Source organism: Orycteropus afer, unplaced genomic scaffold (assembly GCF_000298275.1).
Source record: "Orycteropus afer afer isolate SDZICR_OR568_19922 unplaced genomic scaffold, OryAfe1.0 scaffold00001, whole genome shotgun sequence".
In the NCBI taxonomy this organism is placed as follows: Eukaryota; Metazoa; Chordata; class Mammalia; order Tubulidentata; family Orycteropodidae; genus Orycteropus; species Orycteropus afer.
In genome coordinates, this window is record NW_006921588.1 from 35707351 (window position 1) to 35716625 (window position 9275).

The window sequence follows — 9275 nt, forward strand, 5'->3', positions numbered from 1 at the left end:
CATGACCAAAATAGGTGAGACGAAGTCTGGCCATTCTTGCTTCCAAGGAGCATTCTGGCTGCACTTCCTCCAGGACAGACCTGTTAGTTCTTTTAGCAGTCCACAGTACCTTTAGCATTCTTCACCAGCACCACAACTCAAAAGCATCAACTCTTCTTCGGTCTTCCTTATTCATTGTCCAGCTATACCACAAATGGGAGGGCCTTATCAAACAGGACTTTATTCTCTCACAATTTGGAGGCTTTAAGTCCAAGCTCAAAATGCCAGGCTCTAGGGGCTGGGTGAAAGCCCCTCAACCTTGGGATCCAGCTCTGCCTCCTGCTCCCGGCCCACTGGAGCTAGAGGCGTTTCTTCACTCAGACAGCTGCTGACTGCTGAGGCTGACAAGCCCAAGATTGACAAGTGAAAAAGCACAGTCCCGATATTATCAAACCACACAGCAGGCCATTGATTTAAGTCCATTGTAAGTCCCAAGGTCAGCAGAGCATGGCAGGCTGCTGAACAACAACATGGCTACATGCAGGGTCCAAGTGTGCCATAAGCTAGAGACCATTCCCAAAGCTATTTCTTATATACAGGAAGCAGACCACATCCCTAACGCAGCTACTCAGCTGCCTATGGTAGATGCCACCATGGAGTTGATTACCAGGCACATCATTGGGAATAACTACCACCAGCTGCCCAGCCACTCAACCAGGCCCAGGCAAGTTGACACACAAACATAACCACCACACACCATGCTCACAAATGTTTCAAAGAATCCCTTGGCATTCATGCTATTTAATTTCTGCCATTCTGATATTGAATTTAAAGGACCTTGAATCTATTGAGCCATCCCTGGCCTGGCAGAAATGTCTCATCAGTGGTTGTCAATATGCTTGGGTTTTACCTTCTTGAATTCATGTCTGGACGTCTGCTGCTTTGGCATTAAGATCTGAAACTGCCATTCCTATTGAAGAAGGATCCTCTTACCTGTGCTAGAATATATTCCTATTTAAAGCAAGCAAACAAACAAAAAAAACAATGTTTCTTTGTATCTTGCTGATCATTGCATTTTTCACCTATTGCATGATCTTTCCAAAACCTAAAATATCATTTCTACTTTCAAAGGATCCATCTTTTATGCACTTACCACATTTATTTTCTTATGCTTTTAATGATTTTATTTCTATGTTGGATTCTATCATATCCCAGTGCTTTTTTCCAATTAAATCTTTCAACACTTTCTGCATGTTTAGTTTACATTTACCAAGGCTGGATGGATTTAGTAATTTTTATCACAACTTCAAAACAATGCACAAACCCTGCAAGCACTGCATGGACTAATTAATGGACCATATGTTGGTAAAGACTAAAATGGTTGTGCCCAACGAGTATCACTGTCTCTGTAGAAAGCAGTGTAGTTAGTCTTAGTTTGCACTGAACACAGCTGTTTTAATTTCTAAATGATCTTAAATTGAAAGCTCCTTAAAAGGAAAATTTTCTTCTATATATGACATATAACACTTTATCTGTTACAAAGTAACCAAATGCTTTTCTCCTTTCTTAAGAACATTAAACCAAACAAACAAACAAACAAACTCACTGCCATCTAGCGGATTCTCATTCATAGTGACCCCTCCTTCAGTTTCCCAAGTGGTATCTATCTCTATGAGAGTAGATTGCCCCCTGTCTTTCTTCCGTGGAGTGCCTGGTGGGTTTGAGCTGCCAGCCTTCTGGTTAGCAGTCAGATGCCTTAGGCACTAAGCCACCAGACCTCCTTAAGTATGCAAAATCAATTCATAAAGTAGATAAAAATCACTAATAACAATGGTTAAAATTCATTGTGAACTTAAAAATGTATAAAGAAATATGTTAGATAAATGGCTAAAATTTATTATGCACTTAAAGCTTACCAGAAAATGTACTAAATGATTAAAATTAAGGAGTTCATTTTATTCCTTAAAATAGCCTTGTAAGAAAAGCATTTTCAGCCCTGATTTACAGAAGAGGAAACTGGGCTGTTCAAGGGCGTAAGCTAGTAGTTGGTAGAGGTAGGATTTGAACACAGGTCTCTCTCACTTCAAAGCCACAAATTTAACAACTATGTTATGCTGTCTTCTTATTTTATTGTAGAGTTAAGTTTTACAGTAAAATTATAGACATGGGAGGAAAAAATGAAACATAATTAACAAATAATTCACATCTAAGATTTTAAGGAAGTTCTGCTTTTACTGACCATCTTGAAGATATAATTTATAAGTTACATTTTTAAAGGACAAAACTATATTAATATTGTTTTAATTATTTGATGGGAGCTCTGGTGGTTCAAACCCACCAGCCACTCGTTGGGAGGAAGGTTGGGCAATCTACTTCCTTAGTGATAGAAACTGCTTCGGAAACCCAAGAAGGGGTCGCTATGAGTCCGATCTGACTGTACAGCAGTGAGATTATTTGCTTGGTTTCCACACTGGGGCACTTTACATTGTTTCTATTCCATGTGATAGCTTTGTAAAACAGATACTTTCTCCATTATAAGAGATTTGAATACTGCCACACAGTTAAATATATGGAATAATTGTGGAATTCAAACCAGAGTCTACCTGGCACCAAAGTGATTGTGCCGTTTCTCCATGTTGATGCTTTTTTGAGAGGCAGAAACATGTCTAATCAGAGAGTGAAAATGTCCCCTTTGAATAGTGGTTTAAAAAAAGGTGTAGTACTTCTGCAGCCTTACTTTAATGACTCCAGGGATCTTCTAGGTCTGTGATTGTTTTGTGCTCTCAACAAAGAGTTAATTCTGGCTAATAGAGAAGTAATGTTTAGCATGAACTAAGGAATAGTTTCCCTTTTCCTTCATACATGATGTATACATGAGACTTAATAGATTTTTCTGTTAAGTATTTTAGATATGTCAGCAAATATGACAATAATATTCATTTTCCCCCAAAGTAATATACTTCTTGAGATTACAAACTTAAATTTCTGGTAAATGTGAGTAGTACTGTTTTGTAGGTTTATGCATAGAGACTACCTTCTTTCTTAAAGTCTAATATAAATATTTATTACAGGGTATTATATAAGACCCAGGTAACAATGCTTTTTTTTTTTTTTTTCCAGTAAAGAACCTGGAAATTAATTACTAACTATCCATCTGTTGGGAGCTCTGGTAGCATAGTGTCTAAAGCATTTGACTGCTAACCAGAAGGCTGGCGGTTCAAACCCACCAGCCACTCCTCGGAAGGAAGATTGGGCAATCTACTTCCATAGTGATACTGCCTTGGAAACCCAAGGAGGGGTCGCTATGAGTCGGATCCGACTCAATGGCAGTGAGTTTGTTTTTTATCCATCTGCTACAATATAAAATTATAGCATACAGACCTTAAACTTTCTTGCATACCAATTGTAAAGTATGCTAAACATTCTTTGAGTGAGATTAAGACATAAAAAACTGACCAACTCATTTTGCAGTTGTTAGACAGTGTTTGGCACCCCCAAATTGTGCATCTCTAAGAGATAATAATCATGTAAAGCTTTTGTTAAGATTACAAATAAGATGTTAACTATAAAGAAATTATCATCTTCCAAAGATAAGAAACCTGTCAGGAACAACTTAATTACAATGATAGATTATAACCATGCTGATTATTACATTTAATTTATAGATAATATACTCGATATTATAAAAAAAAAAAATACTACCACCAACAACCAAATTTTTTGCTGTTAAGTCACTTCTGACTCACAGTGACCCTTTAGGATGGGATAGAACACGCCTCATAGGGTTCCCAAAGCTGTAAATCTTTATAGAAGCAGAATGCCACTTATTTCTCCCGTAGAACATCTGGTGGGTTTGAACTACCAGCCTTTCAGTTAGCAGTTGAGCACTTAACCACTCAGCCACCAGGGCTCATCTTGTATTTGGCATTAGAGACTTTAAAGTGGTGTCCAGCTTAACCCATGTTTCTTAATATGATGGGATAGTCTGTTTTCATTATGTAAAGAGAAATAATTAAGGGAGTCACAACACATAAAGATAGATGTTCTTTTAAGTTAATTTATGAATTTACTGGAATCCCAAGGAAAATAAAAATAGGATTTTACCTCTTTGAATAGACAAACTGAACCTAATGGCTAGAAAAGTCCACAAAAAGAGGAGTAATATCTGATAGGTCTCACTCCATTAGATATTAAATCATTTTATAAAACTGAAGGAGTCCCTCAGTGGCAGAAATGGTTAAGCACTGACTACTAACTGAAAGGTTAGCAGTTCAAACCCACTCAGGGATGCCTCAGAAATAAGTCCTGGCAATTTGCTTCTGAAAAGTCACCTCCTTAAAAACCTTGTGGAGCAGTTCTACTCTGCGCATACGGATGGGGTCAGCATGAGTCACAATCAACTTTACAGCAACTGACAGTAATAAAACAACGTGATACTTGTCCAATAAAACCCACTGCTGTTGAGTCAGATCTGACTGATAGTGACTCCTCCTTGGGTTTCCAAGGCAGTGTCACTACGGAAGTAGATTGCCCCTTCTTCCTTCTGAGGAGTGGCTGATGGGTTTGAACTGCCAGTCTTCTGGTTAGCAGTCAGATGCCTTAGGAACTAAGCTACCAGAGCTCTTATACATAGCTCAATGAAAGAAAATATAAAGTCCAGAAATAGACCTAATTGCATGTGAGAATTATAATGGTGTCCTCTCAAATAGGTTGGGGAATGATCAATTACTCAGTAGATGCAATTGGAAAAACTGGGTAGCCATTTGGATAAAAGATAAATTCAGATTACTGTCTCACACCCTAATGCAAGATACATTTTAGTTGAATCAAATATTTAAAATAAAATGTAAACCACAAAACTAGTAGAAAGAAATGTGACAAATTTGTTAAAATCTTAATGTAGGTTTTTTTTGTAAAATGTTATGAAACATAGTAGCAATTAGAGAAAAGACTGATGAATTTAATTTCATTGTTGTTGTCAATGTCAAGTCAGACCCAACTCATAGTGACCCCTCCTTGGGTTTCCGAGGCAGCATCACTACAGAAGTAGATTGCCCCATCTTCCTTCCGAGGAGTGGCTGGTGGGTTTTAACCACCAGCCTTCTGGTAATTTCATTAAAGAAACTAAATGCTTTGGAGAGTCAAAATGATCATAAGCCAAAAAAAAAAAAAAAAAAAAAAGGAAACAGAGCAACCTGATCACAGAAAGGGGCTGGTTTAATTATTATATCTAGAGTTTCTAAAATTAGTAATAAAAAACCAACACTCCACTATAAAAATTAATGAAGGCTATCATCTTAGTTACTTAGTACTGCCATAACAGCAATACCGTAAGTAGATAGTTTGACAGAACAGAAATTTATTTTTTCACTGTTTAAGGAGCCTGAGGCCTTTGACTGCTAACCAAAAGGTTGACAGTTCAAACCCACCAGCCATTCCACAGAAGGAAGACTGGGCAGTCTATTTCCAAAAAGATGTACTACCTTGGAAACCCAGTGGGGGTCGCTGTGAGTTTGAATCGACTCAATGGCAGTGAGTCACTGTTTAGGAGACCAGAAGTCCAAATTCAGGGTGTGACCACAAGGAGATGGTCTTCTTTGTCTACATTAGCTTCTAGTAGCTGCCAGCAATCCTTGGCATTCCTTGGCATACAGATGCAGCTATCTCATCTGTCTTCCTCTTTTGTGTTTGTTTCTAATCTGTTCTTTTTGTAACTCAGAAGTGGTTAGGTTTAGGACCCAATCTACATGGGTATGCCCTTATTAAGGTTGGAAAAGAAAAGCCTCTTTCCAAATAGGGTGATATTTATATGTAAATATATATGTACATATAAATATCAGATTTCAACAATATTTTAGGATACATAATTCAATCCCTAATTGTTATGTACAGATAGTTCACAAATAAAGACATACAAATGTCTTCTAAGGTTATGGAAAGATCCTTAGCCTCACTCAAGAGAAAATGCGAACTCAGACAGTAGGAAAGTATCATTTGCTGCTTCTCAAAATTGGAAAAATGGAAAGAAAAACAACAACAAAGAATCTGTTGAAGTTGTATGTACACAATCCCTGACACACTTAGTGGGGGTTATGAATTGCACAACTCCAGTAGAGAGCAATTTAGCAATATGTTTTTCCAAATTAAAAACACAGGTACAATTATGACTCAGCAATTCTTATCTTACATATTAGTTTTACAAATATATTTCAATATATGTGACACTATTTATAAGAAGATAATCCTTGTAGTTTTGGAAACAACATATATGTTCACCAATGGAGGAATGCATAAATAATTGTGATATATACATTCAATTGAATTATATAGAACTTGAAAACAGAGGTGGATCTATACACAGTAATGTAGAAATATTTCTAGATTATACTTTTAAGTAACAAAAGCAAGATGTAAAGCAGTGTGTAGAAAGAATTTTATTTGTGTGAAAAGAAAACTGAATAGTTAATGCATGTTTATAAAAACACATAAATAGACGGATACACAAGGGACTGTTACCAGTGGTTGCCTCTGGGGTAGAAATCTAGGTGGCTGGGAGAGAAGGATAATTACTTGTCATTATACATTTTTTTTTTTTGTTTAGTTTTGTGCTTATATTTATTCTTAAAAAATAAATACAAGATTAATATGTGGGGAAAAGTGGGAGTCATCAACCTGCTGTATAGGCCCAGCTAAGCAAGGTAAAAAAGATTATATTCTTGGAGTTACTTAACTGCCCTAGAGTCAAGAGTGATATTAAAACATTTCGTGAGCTGGAAGGGAGGAGGAAAGGGGAAGAGATTTAGTTACTATGCAACAAGTGTGCTGCCCTAAGAGGGTGACTAAGTTTCTAGCAGGACTGCAACCCATAATTTTTCCATTCTGGTTATCACTATAGTTCAGCCAAATTTAAAACACTTAAGTGTGTTCCAGTGTCCCTTCCTCAGCCATGATTGACCGGGCTGAACTGGTTTGAAGTCTTGCGATAAACAAACTATGGTACATCCATCCCACCAAACCAAACCAGGTGCCATCTCATCCGTTGTGGCTTACTGGTGACTCCATGTGTGCAGAGTAGAACTGCCCTATAAAGTTTTCAGGGTTGTGACCTTTTGAAAGCGGGTCACCAGGACTGTCTTCTGAGGTACCTCTGGGTGTATTTGAACCACAAGCCTTCAGTTAGTAGTCAAGTAGTGCTTAACCATTTGTGCTACCCAGGGACTCTGGTATAATAATGGAATATTATTCAGTGATTAAAAAAAAAAAGAGCTATAAAATCAAGAAAAGACCTGTAGCAACCTTAAGTGGATACTGCTTCATAAAAGAAAGCTGTATTAAAAAAAAAAAAAAAAACCTGTATAATTCCAACTATATCGTTGTTGTTGTTGTTGTTGTTGTTATGTGTTGTCGAGTCGGACCTGACTCATACTGACCCCTCCTTGGGTTTCCAAGGCAGTATCACTACGGAAGTAGGATTGCCCAACCTTCCTTCTGAGGAGTGGCTGGTGGGTTTGAACCGCCAGCCTTCTGGTTAGCAGTCAGATGCCTTAGGCACTATGCTACCAAAGCTCCCCCAACTATATGACATCTGGAAAAATTAAACTATACCAAACTAAACACACTGCCGTAGAGTTGGATCCAGTTCATAGTGACCCCTCCTTGGGTTTCCAAGGCAGTATCCCTACAGAAGTAGATTGCCCAAACTTCCTTCTGAGGAGTGGCTGGTGGGTTTGAACTGCCAGCCATCTGGTTAGCAGTCAAATGCCTTAGGCATTATGCTAGCAGATAGTGAAAAGGTTAGTGGAAATGGAGGGCAATGAATACAGCACGGTGCATTTTTAGGGCAGTGATACTGTTCTACACGATACACTACTAATAGTGGATATAGGCATTATGCATTTGTCAAAATCTGTAGAGTTGTACAACACAGAGTGAACCATGATGTAAATTATGAACTGAACCTTAATAATAATGTATCAGTATCAATCGATTGTAACAGATACACATCAGGATGCAAAATGTTAATGATAGAAACTGTGAAGGGGGAAGATGAACTTAATACCTGCACAATTTTTCTACACACCTAAAACTGCTCTAAAAATAAAGTCTATTCAAAGGTAAGTTAAAAATGAACTCTTACCAAACAAAGTAATGATAAATGCCCCAATAGAATATGGACCATGAGAATAAACACATTTATAAAAGAAGAAATGTAAATGCTCAACAGACTTAATGAATAACCAATGGAATGCACATCTAAAAACTTTTATCAAATTGGGAGGCATTGTTAAATGACTGTACTTAATATTGCTTCCAAAAAACCAAACTCACTGCCTTCATAGTGACCCCTCCTTGGGTTTCCGAGGCAGTATCACTACGGAAGTAGATTGCCCAACCTTCCTTCTGAGGAGTGCCTGCTGGGTTTGAACCACCAGACTTCTGGTTAGCAGTCAAATGCCTTAGGCACTATGCTACCAGAGCTCCTTAAGTATTGAAAAACCATAGGTTGCTGTATTGACAGAGGGAATATAAATTTGTATAGTCTTCTAGAAAGCCTTTTAGCAGTATTTATGTACGTGAGAAGACCAAGTAAATGCCATCAGTGATCATTATCAGTCATTTTCTCTGAATGGGTTATTTTTATTCTAATCTTTATGTTTTTTCTATATTTTCCAAAGTTTCTACCAATAAAAATTTGCTGTTTATATTCAGTCATATTAAAAAACAAACCAAAACAGTTGCCACTGAATCAGAATCAACTTATTGCCACCCCATGTGTATCAGAGAACCGTGCTCCATAGGTTTTCAGGAACTGATTTTTTGGAAGTAGATTAGTCACCAGGCTTTTCTTCTAAGGCACCTCTGGATGGCCTCAAATTTCCAACTTTTCAGTTGGTAACCAAGCATGTTAACCATTTGTGCTATGCAGGTATTCCTCAACCATACTGATGTCCCAAATTAGGTATATCCACAACTTTCTACAAAGGATTATATCTTGGATTTAATGATTATCGAGTAGTTTCTGTATAGCTTGACACTGTTATTTACATATTGTTGTTAGATGCCATTCACTTAGTTCCGATTTGTAGAGACCGTATGTACAACTGAATGAAACACTGCCCAGCTATGGGCCATCCTCACCATCCTTGCTGTAGTTGAGCCCATCATTGCAGTCACTGTGTATGGTGGTTAAGTTTGTGTGTCAGCTTGGCTGGGCCTGGTTGAGTGGCTGGGCAGCTGGATGTAGTATTCTCCGTGATGACACTGGTAGTCAACTCCATGGTGGAATCTACTGTGAG